Raw genomic sequence first — 13,910 nt, 5'->3', positions numbered from 1 at the left:
CCTGTCCCCGACCCCAGGGTCTGCTGCTCTGTTCCTTGCTAACTCCCTACCACATCCACCCCGTGTGCCCTTCCCCTTTCTGGGCCCTCACTCTCCTCCTTGAGCCTCTAATTCATTCTGGTGGAGCTGGTCAGGGGTGGCCTCACATCGACCATGGAACCCCTGCTCTTGCCCACGCCCATGCCCAGCTTCTTCGTGTGGCCTGCTTTTCTGGGTGTCGTCATGGAGATGGTCTATCACGGGATCCAGTGCTGTTTTTCCAGTCCAGCCTCACCTTCAGGGACCAACCCTCAGGTCATCAGAGGGCCGAGTGGGATGTACCACACTCTGTATAATTTGGGGCAAGGGGAGATGGGGTGCTTGGATGGGCTTCTCTTCCATGTTCTTGAACTTGACAATTCGGCCAAGGGCTGGTCCCCTCTGAGTGCACAGCACTCTGAGTGCACGGCACTCTAGGGGTCAATGTGGCCTAATGCCACACTGATGGGACCCCTCAGTCAGCAGGCTCTCGGGCTAGTTAGGACAGGAGGGTCATCTTGTCCAGTGCGCCTCATGTTTGGCTCACGTCAGAGTAGCCTAGGGAGTTTAATCCGCCCCCCCAATTTTATTTTGAATAATTTCAAGCTTTCAGAAAAGTTGAAAGTGCAATGAATGCCCTCCCTCAATATTGTGTCTCATTGGTGTTCTTTTCTTGAACCATTTAAAAGTAAATCATTGTCTAAAAAAAAGTAAGTTGTAGACACAGCACTTCACTTTTTTTTTTGTTTTTTTACTTTATTTTTTTAAAATTGAAGTATAGTTGATTTATAATGTTGTATTTCTGCTGTACGGCACAGTGATTCAGTTACACATATATATACATTCTTTTTTTATATTCTTTTCCATTATGTTTTTTTTAAAATTAATTTATTTTTGACTGCCTTGGGTCTTCGTTGCTGCACATGGGCTTTCTCTAGTTGCGGCGAGCGGGGGCTACTCTTTGTTGTGGTGCACGGGATTCTCATTGCGGTGGCTTCTCTTGTTGCAGAGCATGGGCTCTAGGTGCGTGGGCTTCAGTAGTTGTAGCACATGGGCTCAGTAGTTGTGGCACACAGGCTCAGTAGTTGTGGCACACGGGCTTAGTTGCTCCGCGGCATGTGGGATCTTCCCGGACTAGGGCTCGAACCCGTGTCCCCTGCATTGGCAGGCGGATTCTTAACCACTGCACCACCAGGGAAGCCCTCCATTATGGTTTATCATAGGGTATTGAATATACTTCTCTGTGCTATACAGTAGACCTTGTTGTTTATCCATTCTATATATAATAGCTTACGTCTGCTAACCCCAACCTCCCACTACATCCCTCCCCCAACCCCCTCCCCCTTGGCAACCACAAGTCTGTTCTCTATGTCCGTGATTCTGTTTCTGTTTCATAGGTTCATTTGTGTCATATTTTAGCTTCCACATATAAGTGATATCATATGGTATTTTTCTCTGTCTGACTTAACTTAGTATGGTAATCTCTAGTTGCACCCATGTTACTGCAAATGGCATTATTTTCTTTTTTATGGCTGAGTAATATTCCATTGTATGTACCACATCTTCTTTATCCATTCATCTGTTGATGGGCATTTAGGTTGCTTCCATATCTTGGCTATTGTGAATAGTGTTGCATTGAACATTGGGGTGCATGTATCTTTTCAAATTAGAGTTTTCTCTGGATATATGCCCAGGAGTGGGATTGCTGGATCATATGGTAGCTGTATTTTTAGTTTTTAAAGGAGCCTTCATACTCTTCTCCATAGTGGAGAATTAATTCTTAAATAGAATAGGTCCCCAATGAATCATCCATCCTGCTTGCCAAGTACTCTTTGGGCCACATGTAGGAGGCCTGAGGGCCAGCCAAGGAGGTGGCCTTGAGGAGGCCGCTTGCCTCTCGTGGCACCTTCCTTGTCCTAGTCAGAGACCAGAGGCGCCTCCACCCACTCTTGGGTGCTCTGTCCCCCAGTTTTGCATCCAAAATTGCTCCCAAGTTTCTCACCCTCCACTGTCCCCATCCTAGTCCAAGCCCCATCATCTCTCCCTACAGAGACCACCCGACCTGTTTCCCCTCATCTTTTCTTATGCCTCACAGATCTTTCCCTCAGAGCAAGAGGTGGGATCTTTCTAAAGTACAAACCCAGATGGCAACCGTGCCCCTCCCCGCAAATAATAAAAAAGCATGTACAGCAAGGCACCTCTTTGTGTGCCCCTGGGTCATGTCCACACTCTGCTCCTGGCTCCCCCTCACTCCCATGCCAGCCATGTGGGCCACCTTTCCCTTCTGGACCAGGCTGCGACCCTTCCCTCTCTCTGCCTGGCAACACCCACCTCAGTCAACAAAAATGCCATGTCTTCATCAGAGGTCTTCCCTGACGCCGTCCCCTGGATATTCTTACTCGTTGTACTTTGTCCCCCACCCCCTCACTGTTTTGTAATTATAAAGAGCCCTGGTTTGTGGATTTTGAGGTTAATGTCTGTCTCCCCAGGATGGCATGGGCCTCCCCTGTTTGTGCTCATTTTTTTAACTCCAGAATCTGGGAGATGTTCAGCACATGTTTGCTAAAGGAAGAATGGACAGGTGCCTCGGTTTCCCCAGTTGGTCCCGTGTGTAGGCTAACATCACTTAGCAGGAGTGAGTGAGTGAGGAAGGGGACTCCTTTGGCTCCGGGGCCGCCTGTCCCTCACGCCTGGGGAGTCCCGCTGCCGTCAGGCCTGCTGGCCAGGCTGTGGCCCCACTGCTCCGTTTTTATTTATCCTGCAGACGTCAGAGTCTCTACAGGAGGAGGAGGGTGGTCACGCAGCAGCTGGCGCTGACGGGAAGCAGACACATGGGGCCAGGTGGTCCTCAGCCGGGGCACAGGAGCAGAGAAATCAGCACGGGGGGCTCTGCAGCTGGGGCCTGGCAGCAGGTGGGTGGCGAGGGCTGGGCGGGCTGCCCATAATCGAGGAGCTGACAGTGCGCGTAAAGAGCCCACTTAGTGGAAGTGGAGGACTGGGGGTGGGAAGTCCAGAGCTTCAGCACCCCGACCCAGCCATGCCCCTGGCCTATGGTCTTCCTCACGCCTCCTGTACTCCAGCCCCTCACTGCCTCCTAGTCTCCCTGCTCTGGGCTTCTAGAACCCCCAGGCCCCCAGCCCCTGTGACGCCCTCCGCCCTCCCAGCCTCCCTGTCCCTCAGTTCCCCAGTCGCCACCTCTGGCCCGTCCTGCCAGCGGCCTGGGCCCTGCTGGCCAGCCTCCTTCTCTCACCTCCTTCCACTCCCTGTGGTGCCCTGGCAACAGCCCCAGGTCTGTGTGGACTGATTTCCCGACACTCCTGTCCTCTCTGCCCCACACCCCCAGGGAGGGGCTCTCTTGGGGATCCAGCTTCCCCCAGAGGTCAGGTGGGGGGAGGGTGTGGCTGATGGAGGGCCTGGTCCCTCCCCCCGCCCCGAGCTGTGGAGCTGAGCTAGGGAGAGGGTGGTGTGGGGAGAGGGAAGGGCATGCGGGGCCACTGCGGGGCAGGGGGTGGGGTCCCCGAAAGGCCACACTACCTTCCCAGCTTCCTTGGTCTTGCCTGGTGCCATCTGCCCTTCCCAGCTCTTCCTCAGTCTCCACTGTACCCCTTGGTCCTTCCAGCTTCTCATGGTCCCTCTCATTGGTGACTGAGGAGCTGGGGCCTAGGTTATTCTGCGTGTCAGGAAGGACGGGCTGGGGGGAGCTTTCTGCTGCATTGTGTGTGTAACTAGTGTCCCGGGGGTGGGTGGCTATCGGGGGTGCCCCTGGGTGGAGAAAGGGACCTGTGAGGGGTGTGTCAGTAAACAGAGAGCAATTCAGGAAATTAGTGGATGTTACTGTGGAAGGGACTTAGAGATTGTCCCTAACCATTTACAGATGCAAACACAGGGCTCTGGAAGAGGGAAATTGGATTGGCATGAACAAGTCACACGGGGGCTGGTACTCATGCTCATCATTATCATGCTGGATATCTATTAAGTGCTACTGTGTACTAGGGATTATTGTAGATTCTTCATGTGTCTTAGTTTACACAATCCTCACACTACCTTAGGAGGTAAGTATTGTCATGCCCATTTTACAGATGAGAAAATGGAGACTGGAACAGTGAGGTCAGTTTCTCCACATGGTGCAGCAAGCCCATGCAGAGCAATGGAATGTTTTCACACTGCACAGGGAGTTTTGCTCCTTCAAATGGTGGCATATGTATTAATACATAAAGCATTTCTTTAGAGCTCCTTAAAAACAATAGCAGACATTTCACCAAGGAGGATATAGGAATGGCTAATAAGCACATGAAAAGATGCTCAACATCATTTGTCATCATTAGTCATCAGGGAAATGCAGATTAAAATTATAGGATACACCCACCCAATTGGCTAAAATTAAAGGGAGAAAAAAAAGACTGACAATTCCAAATGTTGGCATGGATATGGAGCAACTGGAACTCTCTTTTTTCTTTTCTTTTTTTTTTTTTTTTTGTGGTACTCAGGCCTCTCACTGCTGTGGCCTCTCCCATTGTGGAGCACAGGCTCCGGACGTGCAGGCTCAGCGGCCATGGCTTACGGGCCCAGCCGCTCCGCCGCATGTGGGATCTTCCCAGACCGGGGTGCGAACCCGTGTCCCCTGCATCGGCAGGCAGACTCCCAACCACTGCGCCACCAGGGAAGCCCAAGCAACTGGAACTCTCATTGCTGGTGGGAATGAATGATGAGCAACCACTTTGGAAAACATTTGACAACTTCTATAGAGTTAAACATATACTAATCAGATGAAACGGATTAGTTGTCCCCTGAAACTAAATTTCTAGGCATTTACCCAAGAGATAAAACATATGATCACACAAACACAAGTACACAATGTTGATAGCGGCAGCTTTATTCCTGATGGCAAAAAACTGTAAACAACCCAAATGTCCAGTCCATCAACTATTGAATGCAAAACCAACCATGGTACCTCCATTTAATGGAGTACCTCTCAGCAATGAAAAGGAACAAACCGACACAGGCAGCAACACGGATGAGGTTCAAATGCATTATGCTAAGTGACAGCAGCCAGACACAAAGGCTATGTGCAGTATGATTCCATTCAAATGAATGCTCCAGAAAAAAGAACTACAGGAGCAGAAAACACCTCAGTGGTTTCCAGGGACTGGGGCTGGGAAAGGGGTTGAGCGAAGGAGCATGAGGACGTGATGGAAATATTTGATATCTTGATTTTGGTGGTGGTGATTACTGCTTATACATTTGTCAAAACTCACCACACTGCGCATTTAAAAAGAGTGACTTTTGGGACTTCCCTCGTGGTCCAGTGGCTAAGACCCCAAGCTCCCAATGTAAGGGGGCCAGATTTGATCCCTGGTCGGGGAACTAGATCCCACATGCTGCAGCTAAGACCCAGCGCAGCAAAAATAAATAAATATTAAAAAAGGAAAGAAGGGTTAAGATCTTAAAAAGGATGAATTTGTTACGTGTAAATTATACCCCACGGAATGTGATCTAAGGATAGAAACAGTGGGCTGGAGAGGATAGAAAGTACGATGGTCATTGTTGCCTCATTGCAAAAGTGACATCCGAGGAAAGAGAGGGGCGCCACGCACTCTCTGGGAGAAGACTGTGACAGAGTGGGAACAGCCACTGCTGAAGCCCTCAGGTGAGGCGTGCACGGCCTGGGCAGGAGCCAGCAAGGAGCTGGTGTGGCTGAAGTGGAGTAAGAGCTGGGGTTGTAGACGGGCTCAGACAGGTCCTGGGGAGCGGGGTGCATTGGGGGGCTGCAGAGGGCTCAGGCTGTTTTCTGAGTGTGATGGGGGCCACTCGGGGGTTCTGTGCAACTTGCCTTTTAATAGACGCCACTGGCTGCTGTGTTGAGAAAGGTCTGGGCCAAGGACCAACCAGGAGGCCTTTGTAAGAATCCAGGTAAGAGACGTTGGTGGCTCAGACCAGCATGGCAATGGTAGTGTTGAGGAGTGGTCTGACTTAGGATATATTCTGAAGGCAGAGCCGGCAGGATTTCCTGCTGGATTGGATGTGGGGTGTGTGAGAGAGAGGAGGTAGGGATGATGCCAGGGTTTTTGGCCTGAGCAGCTGGAGCTTCAGCTGAAAACCCCATGGGGGCTGCTGACCGGTGTTACCTGTCCCCTGGGGCGTGTGGCTGAAGTGAAGACAGACACGGGAGGGCTCGGCCCTGCTCCTGGCTCTGGGGCTCAGGGGATGGGCTGCCTGTACTGGTTATTCCGTTACCCTTTATTTATTGGCCTTACTGGCTTTTGTCATTTCCTCGTTGTCTCCTGTCTGGAGAGAAGACCATAAATGTGATGGATTGATACAGGATACAGGAGGCCCAATTATCTCTGTCGAGCCAGCCTCTCCTCTTGGTCAAGCCCTCCCCGTTCTCCGTCTTTGCAGCATCTCCCATTGCCTTGCAGGCAGAAGCAGCCTGGTCCCTGGCTGTCCAGGAAGAGGGAGTGCAGCCCAAGAGGGTGAGTGGCAGACAGACGGTCCCCAGGAGACACGGCTCCAAGAGCAAATACAGGAGGCAAGCTCAGCCCCACAGAGGCCGGGCCGGAGGACAGCGGGGTGGGAGGGCAGGATGTACCGCCGCCGGTCAGCCCACATCCGGGGAGGGGGGCTCTGCTTCGACTTGCACGCCTTTCTGGAATCCGAGCTGGCGCCTCCCTCCACGAACGCTGGGGCAATGGGGCTTTTCTCTCCGGCAGCAGGTGCCTGGCAGCTGCCCGTGGATGCCAGCCCCGTGAACTGGCCTGGGAGGAAGTGCCTGTCGGAGTGGTGATTGTACGTGCTGGGCTTGGGCTTGGGCTTGGCCCTGGCCCGTCCCCGTCCCCTGCCCTTCAGGCTGACTTGGGACGCCCACAGGAGAGCGGCGCCATGGGTGGGGGCCCCCGGGGTCCCTCTGGGATCGCCCCAGGATCCCCTGAGACAGAGCTTGGCAGCTGCCGGGCTTTGAGTGTCATTTCTGAACCAAATCCCTCGGCCCCCACCTCAGGCCTGTCTGCCTGCCTCTGTCCCTGGGAATGTCCTGAGGCCCCTGGTCCAGGGTGGTTGGAACAGGAAGCCTGAGGTTCCTTCTTAGGATTTTAGGCATCTCCTTATGGTCACGCCCTGCTCGCTCCCCAACACGGACCCTGGTTGCTGTGCCTTGAGTGTGCATGTGTGTGAATCCGCACCTGCCTCTCCACGTAGGCGAGCATCTCATGTAGGTGGCGTCCTTCCAGAAGAACAGAGTGGGTGAGAATAGGAGCCAGGGACCTAAGAGAACAGAAGGGCAGGAAGGACTCAAATGGAGGAGAGGATCCAGGTGAACCCAGTGGACGGTGAACGGCTGGGTTGAGGGGGTGTCTCTTGTGCCAGCATTCCGGGCTGCTCTCTGTGCCAGGCACGGGGCGGGGTCCAGAGAGTGTGGTGCGAGCGGGCCGGCCTGGCCTTCCCCAGCCCTCAGGCAGCGCACAGGACGGTGAGCTGGAGGGGTGTACAGGAGACACAGTCCTGCGGCTTCCCCAGCCCATCTGCGGTGGCCTTTGGCACCTCCTAGCTCTCGGCCGCTGCCCGCTCTGTCTCTGCCTGTAGGAGTGAGTGCCTGTGCTGTCTCCCTACCCCTCCCAGCCTCCCAGCACTGAGTCTCGTGGCCGTCAAGGCTGAGGCGGAAGACTGGCTGGCACGGGGCAGGGAGCAGCCTGGCCCCAGGGTGAGAGCTGACGTCTATCCAGGAGCATCTCTCTCCTTGCCAAGGGCTGAGATCCTGGGCTGCATGCCTGCCTTCTGACACAGGAGCCGGCATCCGTCCCTCACGGAACCTGGACCCCAGCCTCATCCCAGTGGCCGGGTGACAGCTGTGGCGGTGTGGTGACCGCAAGGCCCACTCTTGCTTCCCTCCAGATGCGCCTGACACCTCCCAGGCCACTTCAGGCAGCTACAGAGACCCACACAAGGGGCCCCACGCCCAGAATCCAAGTTTTGGCTTCAAGAACAGTGAGGAGCTCCTGCACTGGCCCATTCCAAGCGGTAGTGACCTGGAGCATGTCAGAGGGGAGGCCTGGCCCTTATGGTGAGTGACCCAGCCTCCCCCACCCTCCACGGGCTCCACAAAGGGTTACTGAGCCACTGCCACGTGCCAGCCGCTGAGCAAGGGACCGGCCGCGGTGCTGAGTAAAGCGCACTTAAACCCTGTCCTCATGGTTTTGTTTTGCTTTTAATTCTTACTTTACATGGGAGCGGTGTATAGTTGATTAACAATGTTCTGTTAGTTTCAGGTATAGAGCAAAGTGATTTGGTTATACATACACCTGTACCTATTCTTTTTCAAATTCTTTTTCCTTTAAGGTTATTACAGAGTATTGAGCAGAATTCCTGTGTTATACAGTAGGTCCTGGTTGATTATCTGTTTTATATACATTAGGGTGTATATGGTAATCCCAGCCTCCTCGTTTATCCCTTTCTCCACCTTTCCCCTTTGGTAACCATAAGTTTATTTTCGAAGTCTGTTTGTTTTGTTAATTAGTTCATTTATATCATTTTTTAAAGATTCCACATATAAGTGATATCATGTGATATTTGTCTTTCTCTTACTTCACTTAGTATGATTATCTCTAGGTCCATCCATGTTGCTGCCAATGGCATTATTTCATTCTTTTTTACGGCTCAGTAATATTCTATTGTCTCTGTGTACCACATCTTCTTTATCCATTCATTGGTAGATGGTCATTTAGGTTGCTTCCATGTCTTAGCTATTGTAAATAGCTACAGTGAACATTGGGGTGCATGTATCTTTTTTTTCTGTTTTTTTTGGGGGGGGGGCATGCCAGGTGGCATGCGGGATCCTAGTTCCCTGACCAGGGATCAAACCCACGCTGCCTGCTGTGGAAGCGCAGAGTCTCACCCACTGGACTGCCAGGGAAGTCCCTGTATCTTTTCAAATTATGGTTTTCTCTGGATATATGCCCAGGAGTGGAATTGCTGGATCATATGGCAACTCTATTTTTAGCTTTTGAGGAGTCTCCATACTGTTCTCCATTGGCTGAACAAATTTACATTCCCACCAACAGCGTAGGAGGGTTCCCTTTTCTCCACATCCTCTCTAGCATTTATTGTTTGTAGACTTTTTGATGATGGCCACTCTGATGCAAGGTGATACCTCGTTGTAGCTTTGACTTGCATTTGTATAATAATTAGGGATGTCGATCATCTTGTCATGTGCTTTTTTTTTTTAAAGAGTGTGAGTGAAAGTTACCTCTTGAAATTGGCTTCGTGACAGTCTTCTTTTTGGATTACCTCCCCCAGGACATTTCTGGAGGGCAGGTGTCATTTACAGTCCCACAGGCCTCGTTAATATGAAGTGCCCATGAGAAACAGTTTTAAAGTTGTTGTTACGGGAAACGGCCCCAAGGCGGCAGGATTTCTTCATGCCCAGCTTGGATGCTCAGGCAACCAAAGCCTTGGAAAGTCAAAAGTTGTGTTTGGGGATTGTAAATTACAGTGGAATGTGCCAGAAGAAATACCCAAGGGGGTTATGTCTCATTACTTCCTCCCCCTTACCTTTCAACCTCCAGGTAAAATCCCAACCCCTGCAAAACCGCTTTGCTGAGTGTGCTGTCATCCGGAAACAGGGCGACTCTAAGCAAGGAGGCTGGAGGTGGGAAGCCCGCCACCAGAACACGTGGAGACCAGGTGACTTTTCAAAGCTCTTACAGCCCTGAGGGTCCACCATTCTTTGGTTGCACTAGGCTTTGTTTAGCTGTAGGAGGACCTGCCTGGATCTAGAAATTGTGATCCCATGCAGAGGGGACCAGACACTACAGGTCCAAGGGGGGCTAATTTGCTGGTACATCTTCCCCAGCTCCCTCAGCCCCAGGACAGTCCAGCCATGAGAGCAAAGCCGGCTCAGGCTCCATTGATGTGACACCAGCCCAGGTCACCGAGGCCAGAGAGGAATATAGTAGGCATTTCTTTTTTCTTTTTTTTAATTTAATTTTTACTTTATATTGGACTACAGTTGATTTACAATGTTGTGTTTGTTTTAGGTATTCAACAACTATACATAGACGTATATCTATTCTTTTTTGGATTATTTTCCCATATAGGTTATTACAGAGTTGAGTAGAGTTCCCTGTGCTATACTGTAGGTCCTTGTTATTTTATATATATTGGGGTGTATACGCTAATCCCAACCTCCTCATTTATCCCTTTCCCCACCTTTCCCTTGTAACCGTAAGTTTGTTTTCTAAGTCTGTGAGCCTGTTTCTGTTTTGTAAATAAGTTCATTTGTATCAACTTTTGGATTCCACCTCTAAGTGACATCATGTGATGTTTGTCTTTCCCTGTGTGACTTACTTCAGTTAGTATGATCATCTCTAGGTCCATCCGTGTTGCTGCAAATGGCATTATTTCATTCTTTTTAATGGCTGAGTAATGTTCCATTGTCTGTATGTACCACATCTTATTCATTAATCTGTCCACAGACAGTTTGGTTGCTAGTGTTTTGGCTATTGTAAAGAGTGCTGCAGTGAACATTGTGGTGCGTGGGTCTTTTTGAATTATGGTTTTCTCCGGATATTCGCCCAGCACTGGGATTGCCGGATCATCTGGTAGCTCTATTTTTAGTTTTTAAAGAAACTTCCATACTGTACTCCATAGTGGCTGTTACCAGCTTCCACTCCCACCAGCAGCTTAGGAGGGTTCCCTTTTCTCCACACCCTCTGCAACTGCTGCTGTTTGTAGACTTTTTGATGATGGCCATTCTGACTGGTGAAAGGTGATACCTCTTTGTAGCTTTGATTTCCATTGCTCTAATAATCAGTGATGTTGAGAATCTTTTTTTTTTTTTTAAACAGTATGTTCCTGGGTTGTAAATTAGAGTGGAATGTGCCAGAACAAACACCGGAAGGGTTGTGTCTCATTACTTCATCCCCCTTACCCTTTCACCCCTAGGGCAAATCCCAACCCTGGAAAACCACTTTGCTGAAGGTGCTGTTGTCCAGAGGTGGGGCGACCCTAAGGAAGAAAGATGGAGGTGGGAACCTTCCCAGCAGATGTGGAGACCAGGTGACTTTTCAAAGTTCTTCCGGCCCTGAGAGTCCACCACCCTTTGGGTGCACTGGGCTTGTTTTAGCTGTAGGAGGGCCCGCCTGGATCTGGAGGTTGTGGTCCTGTGCAGAGGGCACCAGGCACTACAGGTCCAAGGGGGGCTTCATTTGCTGGCAGATCCTCCCCAGCTCCCTCAGCCCCATGACAGTCCAGCCTTGGGACCCAAGCCTGCTCAGGCTCCAGGAATGTGACACTAGCCCAGGTCACTGAGGCCTGAGGGGAACATTGTAGGCATTTTTTTTTTAATTTAACTTTTGTTTTCTCTTGGAGTACAGTTGATTTACAGTGTTGTGTGTTTTTAGGTGTTTGGCAACTTGATTCAGTTATACATAGACATACATCTGTTCTTTTTCAGATTCCTTTCCTATATAGGTTATTAAAGAGTGTTGAGTAGAGTTCCCTGTGCTATACAGAAGGTGCTTGTTGATTATCATCTATTTTATATATATTGGGGTATATATGCTAGTCCCAACCTCCTCATTTATCCCTTCTGCCACCTTTCCCCTTTGGTAACCATAAATTTGTTTTGAGTCCGTTTCTGTTTTGTAAATTAGATCACTTGTATCAGTTTGTAGATTCCACATCCAGTGATATCATATTACATTTGTCTTTGTCTGACTTACTTCAGTTAGTATTGAAACCGTGTATAAGCCCCTGTGTCCTTGTCTTTTGTGATAAAATGCTGACTCAAGAGTTAATGATTGGGAAATGTGAAGATAGAGAAACAAAGAATAGCTGTTGGGCTGAGGAACTGGTAACAATTTAGACTATAATTCTGCCACATAGCAGAATCATGAAACCCACAGTTCCCTGAAAGATATAAAGGCCTGACACACATTCCTGAGTTGTTTTTACAGAAAGCAGACCCTCTCCAGATGAAAACTGCTGACCACAAAAACATAGACCCTAGACTGGTTGAAACCAGAAGCTTGAAACTTCGCCTTGATGCCAACCAATCCGAGAATTGTCTGCGAGCTAATCACCCCCTCCACGTTGGGTCACACAGTCTTGAGGGCATTAGCCTGCTGTGGCCCCCTTTGCCTGGCGAAGTAGTAAAAGCTATTCTTTTCTGCTTCACCCAAAACTCTGTCTCTGCATTTCTATTTGGCACCAGTGAACAGAGGCCGAGTTTTGGCAGTAGAATTCTGGGGGCTCATCCAGGATCGACCTGTGTGCAGGTGGCCTTGAGGCGCCCCTGTGTTTGGTCGGATGCTCTGAGGTTTCTCTCCACACCAGCCTTCATCGAGAGAGCGGAGGGTTGGAGGACTCCTCTGGAGGCCGGATCGCCAGGGATCCCCTGCCGTAGGGCTGTGCCCTGATCATACCCGGCCTGCCATCTCGGTAGTTGGAGCTCCGAGGCGGGGATGGAAGACAGGAGAGAAGCTGTCCTAGCAGCTGCCAAGGCCACCTTTGCCTTGAGGACATCCCCCTCTCCTTCTGCCCACACGGGTCCGGACTTCCTGCTCTGAGAAGATATTTTGGGGAAGGAGCAAGGTAGAGTTTGAGACGTCGCAGCACCTCTGCCAGCACTTCGGTAAGCCCCCTGGCGTGCACTCCGAGGACCCTCAACCTTGTCCGTTTGGGGGACCTTCTGTTGCTGTTTGGGAATTTTTAATTTTATTTATCTTTTTGGGGGGTGGATTTTTTAGATCCAGTTTGTAAGGAGCAGCTTAGACTAAGGTCATGGGCTTAGTGGGACTTGGCAACCAATTTGAGCCTTGGGCTGTTTGGGGTTTTTTTTGTTTGTGGCTTCTGTTTGCCAGACAAGGATTTGGTTTGCCTTTGGTTTTGCTGGCAAGTGTTTAATTTGACTCAATGTGGGAAGTGCTTCTTCTTTGATTCCATCTGACAGCCCACTAGGGAAAATTTTGGCAGCCTGGTCAACCTATAATTATAACCCTATAAATAGGGAAAAAATAATTTAACACCATGTGGTCACAATATTCTGTAGACTCCAGAGAAAACTGGTTGAGATGAAACTCTTTTGAAATTCCAAAACTGGTCCATTTTGCATGTGCAGTTAGAGAAAGCTGGCTTGATAAAATACTTTTGTTCAGAACACTGACCTTGAGAGGACAAAACTATTCTTAGGAGAAAACTTGAAGTTAACTCTTATCATGTCCTTGAAGTACAAACACAGCCCACTGTGCCTGGGACTTCAGTCTTAGGTTAATTAGTAGAGCCTCAAGCCAAGGAGGGGAAGGAAAGGAGGGAAGAAAAAGAAGCCTTTAAAATCAAATGTGTAAATTTGTTCTGTTATTCATAAACTGATAAGTTTAATTACAGTGCCTGATTCATGAAATATAAAAAGATGAAACAGTGAGATCTCCCTCCATCTGTATGTATGTCTCAGTATGTATCTCTGACTTTGGATAATATTGCTGAGGTTAATTTGTAAATGAGCTCTATTTAATTGGCTTAAAGAAAAGTAAGTGCTTACAAATGAGATCTAAATTTACCTACTTTTGTCTTCTTGCAAGAGGGAAACAAAAGATGTTTGCATTTATTAGACACATGTCTTGTGGCACTTTGAGAAAAGAAATTGTGCTTTGGGAAAATGCATGTTTTTTGAGATTATAGAATGTGTTGCTAAGTCTGCTAATCAGAGAATGCCAATATGACAGACAATTCAGTTGCTTTCTTGGTTCTCACTAGAGATTAAGGGTTGTTGTTTTTTTAATTAATTTTTTTTTGGCTGCTTTGGGTCTTGGTTGCTGCACGCAGGCTTTCTCTGGTTGCGGCGAGCAGGGGCTACTCCTCGTTGTGGTGCGCGGGCTTCTCATTGCGGTGGCTTCTCTTGT

Source organism: Phocoena phocoena, chromosome 10 (assembly GCF_963924675.1).
Source record: "Phocoena phocoena chromosome 10, mPhoPho1.1, whole genome shotgun sequence".
NCBI classification, from domain to species: domain Eukaryota; kingdom Metazoa; phylum Chordata; class Mammalia; order Artiodactyla; family Phocoenidae; genus Phocoena; species Phocoena phocoena.
Note: the sequence above shows the minus strand (reverse complement) of the source record.